Source organism: Gekko japonicus, unplaced genomic scaffold, assembly GCF_001447785.1.
Source record: "Gekko japonicus isolate JY-2015 unplaced genomic scaffold, Gekko_japonicus_V1.1 scaffold1416, whole genome shotgun sequence".
NCBI lineage: Eukaryota > Metazoa > Chordata > Lepidosauria > Squamata > Gekkonidae > Gekko > Gekko japonicus.
This window is the reverse complement of record NW_015175401.1, coordinates 519,112-525,650: the sequence shown is the minus strand read 5'-3', so window position 1 is coordinate 525,650 and position 6,539 is coordinate 519,112.

Genomic DNA, 6,539 nt, shown 5'->3' with positions numbered 1-6,539 from the left:
TGTTCCCAGGCAGAGTTCTTCTTTTCCTAACAGAACAATACACTTTTCTTTCGGAAGCTATGAAGTTGCATGTTGTATCTATATAACTGATATGGTTACAGAGTGCTTACTGTTCTTCATTCTAGCTAGGCTAACTGACATCAGAAACATGTGCAGTTGTAGCTGGCCAGAAAAAGCAAGGTCACTGTAGTATGATTGCCTGTCAGCATTTAGTCATTTTACCCAGGATGCTTTTAAACAATGAACCAAACTGAATATCTGAATATAATGTTCATGATTGATTTCAGTCACTGTGATTAGAATAATCAAAGGCACTTAAGTGACTTAACATATGCACCATGGAAGCGTTAAGAGCACCTACTAAGTTAAACCTGTTAGGCAGTGGCAGAGTACAAAGTGGTTCATAAAATGTGCGTACAACACCTGTCAGAACCCACAGCCAACAGTAGTACATACTTTCAGGAAAGGTAATACTTTATTGAAGAGCTATAGATGCATTAACATAGGCACTGTTAAGAATGACAGCTGCCCATGGGGCATAATAGGATATAGGGTATTCGTATGCACACACACCCTGCCCTGGCCAATTAGCCACCCTCCCGCGTGCAGGAGAAAGAGCTTTGGCCGTTTAGCGCTGAAGCTGGGAACGAAACACTCTCCCACGGTTCCCAAGAAAACCAGACATCAACATCTCCACCTGCAATACTTAGAGATAAGCGGTGTAGCAGCAAAGAAGCACAGAAGGAATGCAAAGGCAATTAGAAGACAACCAACCTGTAAATAAATAAATAAATAAAAATAAATAAACCTCCCCACCCCTATGGCAGCATAGCTGACAGCACCCCTACAAAAAGCCCATTGGCTTGCATCCTACCCCAGAGGCGTGTATCTAGGGTTGCCAACCTCCAGGTGGTGGCTGGTGATCTCCTTGGAGTACAACTGACCTCTAGACAAGAGAGATCAGTTCCCCTGGAGAAAATGGCCGCTTTGGAGGGTGGACTCTATGGCATTGTACCCCAAAGCCTGGCCTTCTCAGGCTCCACCCCCCCAAATCTCCAGGTATTTCCCAACCTGGAGTCAGCAACCCTACATTGTATCTTCCCCAGCTCAGAGTCTCTTCCCTTGGAGGAAGGCTCCTTAGGGTGGAGGAAGTCTTCAAAACTTAGATGAGCAGAGTGGTAGGACACAAACCACAGTTTCCTGGGGTGTTGGTGAAGCAGTGTCAGCTGAGCCTCTGGCATTGCTGCCATCATGGCTGGTGGGAGGGCAGAGATGTTGCTCTGCCTCTGTACTGGAATCTTACGTTTCATTTCTTCTATGCTCTTCTTATCTATGTAGCCTCAGCCAGTGACCTTGGTACCTTGTTACAGCTTTCCCCTGAGAAGGTAGACCTGTTAGGTTAGGCGGGCTTTTGCTTGTGCCCTAATTGGACCTGGGTCATCAAGGGACCCCTTTGAATTGTGTATAACTCCGCCTGGCCTTCTCAGGCTCCACCCCCCCAAATCTCCAGGTATTTCCCAACCTGGAGTCGGCAATCCTGCATTGTATCTTCCCCAGCTCAGAGTCTCTTCCCTTGGAGGAAGGCTCCTTAGGGTGGAGGAAGTCTTCAAAACTTAGATGAGCAGAGTGGTAGGACACAAACCACAGTTTCCTGGGGTGTTGGTGAAGCAGTGTCAGCTGAGCCTCTGGCATTGCTGCCATGGCTGGTGGGAGGACAGAGATGTTGCTCTGCCTCTGTACTGGAATCTTAAGTTTCATTTCTTCTATGCTCTTCTTATCTACGTAGTCTCAGCCAGTGACCTTGGTACCTTGTTACAGCTTTCCCCTGAGAAGGTAGACCTGTTAGGTTAGGCGGGCTTTTGCTTGTGCTCTAATTGGACCTGGGCCATCAAGGGACCCCTTTGAGTTGTGTATAACTCCCCGCTGGGGGTGCTTTCCAGTAGTTCTAACACAGGATGTATGCACATGTACTCCAAAGTCCAAAGTGGTTTATTGTATTGAGCCAGTGGCCATTACAAAATACAGAATACAACAGAGCAATCGTAAAAGTTAAAAAGCACCGTTAATATCCGGGTTAAAATTAACTACTAGTCAGTAATAAAAAGAAGATAAAATGGGTTTAATTACCATCAGGTAAAGGTAAAGGTTCCCTTGTTCGAAAGCCAGTCGAGTCCGACTCTAGGGTTGCGGTGCTCATCTCCGTTTCCAAGCCGAAGAGCCAGCACTGTCTGAAGACGTTTCCATGGTCATGTGACTAAACACCAAGGCGCACGGAACGCTGTTCCCTTCCCACCAAAGTGGTACCTATTTATCTACTTGCAATTTCTTGACTAGAGATGGGAGCTCACTTCATCATGCGGCAACTCGGGTCTCAAACTGCTGAACTACTGACCTTCCACAGCCTGCAGTTCAGCATCTTAACCCCTTGAGCCACTTGAGCCACCGCACCGTCAGGTAGCCTGCCCCTTAGATCTAATCTTAGATGCTGCTAAAGCAAACAGAGAAACTCTATAGGATAGATAAGCATCATTATCTAAAAGCAAGGACGCAATCTCCTCAGTTTGTGGGTATGCTTGCATAACCGATAGAATTCCTGGTAAAAATTTCTCTCTTGGAGTGCTGTAAAGCAGACAGTAGAGCATGTAGTGAGGAAGATCCTCCACCTCTGGCAAGCCACAAATGCAGATGCATAGCTCTTTTGGAGTATGCGAATAATGGCCAGCCAAAAGAGCTGTTTGGAATCGTAAAGCTGTAAAGGACACTCTGAGGTTATAGTTAGAGATATTGACTAGATAACTCGACCTGCGGTGGTCAAATTTGCAATATTTGTACCAGGGAGCCACTTTAGATTTCAGAATTAAAGAACGATCGATCAGTGCATCAGCCTCGTATATCCAGTCCCTAAGTTGTGAATTCTCAGCTGAGGTCCTGAGAAGGTCATCCGGAATGGTGTATCTTTGGATAATGGTATTAAGAAAGTTAGAACGAGTAGGGTCTCTATCAAAATGGAGGTTGTCTGATTGGTGGCTTGCAGAGTTGGAGCTCAGAGGTGTGTTGTTTTTCCAGTATTTTATGACCGCCAGGTGTGCCCTGTACTCAATAAACTTTACTCTTCTGAATGGAAGTTGTTGGGAACTGATTGCTGCGGGGATCTGACAAGCAGCATGTCATCTAAAAAATGTGCCATGGAAACACTGGCAAGTATCATGAAAGATAATGGGATACCCAGATTGCTCATCGCAGGGCTATTTTTGGGCAGGAACGCACAGGAACGGAGTTCCGGCTAGCTCCCAAGTTGGCCACGCCCAGCAGGAACTCATTAGCATAATAGGCCACACCCAACAGCAGAAACTCATTCGGATTGGCTACATTAGGGGTGTGTGGCCTAACATGCCAAGGAGTTCCTGCTACAAAAAAGCCCTGGGTTTTGACAACAGACAAGGTAAACAGAATAAGAAGCAAAAGGTGGGTGTGGCTGGATAACCACACTTCTGGTAACATGGGGGTGCGGCCTAATGTGCTAATGAGCAGTGCTGTCAGGGGTGTGGCCTAATAGGCTAATGAGTTTCTGTGGTTGGGTGTGGCCTATTATGCTAATGAGTTCCTGCTGGGCTTTTTCTACAAAAAGAGCCCTGCGTCATCGCCATGCATGATCCAACAGCTAGACCACAGTAACATTTGTGACACTGGAAGCAAGAGGGGTCAGCAAAACTAATTGGGCCCCACCTGTTGGATACCCTGCATGGTCACCTGGTGAAAGACAATGGTGTTAGGGGATTTGCTCTCCGTTCAATCTCCAGGCTGAATCAGGACTCACAAAAAAGTAGGAGACGTGGACTGTGTGGTCAGCACATAGCTAAGTACTCTGTTCTGGTTACACAGTGAAACAACTCAGGAATAAGAACACATTGCAACTAATACATCTGTTTCCTCACATTTTCTGCCTGGAAACTGGGTTTCGAGGCTGGCTTGCAACTTAGATTTGACAAAAGTTGACGTGCGTGTTCTGAACCAGTCGGCATTTTCTGAAATTCCATTCCAGGCAGCTCTAGGTACAAACACATGACAGTAATCAAAGCCACATAATAATTGTTGTAATAATGAATGAATAATTTTAATTTAATTGCGCCCCAATCGCCTGTGATGGCCATTCCACCCTTTGTGTTCCTACTGGAGGGCTTTTTTGGTGTCGTGGTTAAGTGCATGGACTCTAATCTGGGAGAACCGGGTTTGATTCTCCACTCCTCCACTTGCACCTGCTGGATGACCTGGGGCAAGCCATAGTTCTGACAAGAGCTGTCCTTGAAAGGGCAGTTCCCGAGAGAGCTCTCTCAACCTTACCCTTACAGGGTGTCTGTTGTGGGGAGGGGAAGGGAAAGGAGTTTGTAAGGCGCTCTGAGACTCCAAGTGAAGGGTGGGGTATAAATCCAATCTCCTCCTCCTCTTCTTCTTGTTTTTTGAAACCTGTATGGACTCACAAGGGAAAGGAATTCCCATTTGACTGCCACTCTGCTCTGCTTCCCTGCTAGGGCTGCCAAGTGGGGGCTGGGGGCGGGTAAACCCCCGCTTTGGAGGCCCGATTCCTGCCGCCGCGGAATTGGGCCCTGGGGGGAACCACGCCCCCCGAAGTGCCGCGTGGCTGCGTCACAGGAAGTGACGCAACCACGTAGATCACGTTGGGGGCGTGGCCCCAATCGTCAAGGGAAAACTCCTTTACCCCGGCGACGCTCCCCCACCGGTGAGTCCGATCGACTTGGCAACCCTATTCCCTGCCGAAGCTGGGCTCTTACATTTCCTTTCCCCCACCCACCAGCTAACACCTTCTTCCTTCCCCCATCACCACCTTCTCTTCCTGGTGCCATTTTGGATCACTATGGCAACCCAAATTGCCCAAACTCTGGTTTTTTAATGTCTGTATCTGTGCAGACAGTTATCTTAAGGTTTTCTTTAAAAATTATACCAAAACTTACCGTTCTTAAATCATAGCTTTCCTGCAAATGGGGACTCTCCCCCAGGTTTGCATAACTCTAAATCCTAGTGACGTCTGGCCCTATTGTGCAGAGTGGGCCGTTAAATATCAGAAAGCACTGTCTTTTGATATGGGGTCATTTCGTAGACAAAGAGGTGCAGGAGCTCATTAGCATAACTCATTAGCATAACGTATTTGCATATGCCACACCCCCTGACATCACTGGAAGTGTGTCAGAAGGCAACACCAACCGCTCAGGCTCCATGCGACTGTTTTGGATTGCTAGCTATGGGGGGAGGGGAATGCGCAGATCTACCCTCACAGAGGAGGGAGAGCTTGTACCTGAAGGCGTGCTGGGGGGGGGCTCTGCAACTTTCCTGGCTGCTTCTTGCTCCTCGTGGCCCAACTGAGGGCTGCTGGGAGTAGGGGGCGGGGCTTGTTGCATGTGCCCACCCCCTGGGCTCCTTACTGCTGGAGCTCCGCTCCTGTGCGCTCCCACAGGAAATGACCCCTGGATATGACACACCTCCAAGGCACTTTGGTGTAGTGGTTATGAGCATGGACTCTAATCTGGGACAACCGAGTTTGATTCCCCACTCCTCCACAAGCAGCTGCTGGTGTGACCTTGGGTCAATCACAAGTTATTTCAGAGCTCTTCTCTCATGAGTAGTTCTTGAAAGACCTCTCACAGCCCCACCTCCCTCACAGGGTGTCTGTTGTGGGGAGGGGAAGGGAAAGGAGATTTTAAGATGCTCTGAGACTCCTTCGGGTAGTGAAGGGCGGGGTATAAATCCAATCTCTTCTCTTCTCGTCTTCTTTTTTCGGCATATCAAATGTTCACACACTAAGAATAGCTATTCTAAAAGCCAAAGAAAAATGGCCATATGAAAATAACATGAAAAAATGTGAGTGCAACCAGCGGATAAAAGTTAAAATTCCTACGAAGTCACAAAACAATTTTTGGTTTTCTACACATTTACAAGGAATTAACTGAAGCTTGGGGCGAAAAAGAACCAATTTGGAAACTGCAGACATCTGACAGTTTTTGTTGAAAGTAAGTGTCCATGGAGGTTTCATTCGTTATTTGAACACTTTGTCTGCTGGAAAAATAAACCAAGAAAGAAACCAGAAATGCCATTCCTGATTGCCTGATATATACTGTAGTTGTATAGCTTGAAGGTTACCTTGTATTAAGTTCCTCTTCTTATCTACCTGCCGAAATGGTCCAGGGTATTAATTGTCCACTTTCCAATCGACCATTCATCCGCAGGTCAACAAAGACGCTTTGTGGGAAAGTCATTGGGGAATGCTTGCAGATATTTTCTTCCTGCTTTTCATCCTCTAGTCATGCAAGATGGGATTTCCAGTCCTAAATAAGGGCAGTTTTTGTTTCTATTTAAAAAGTGAAATACAAATCATTTACATCAAAACCTGCACGACTTGTGAGGAGAAACTATATGAGAATTAACTGGGTTTTTCCAATATATACTCAATTCAGTTTAGCAACTCAGAGCCAGTTTGATGTAGTGGTTAGGAGTGCGAACTCTAATCTGGGAGAACTGGGTTTGAT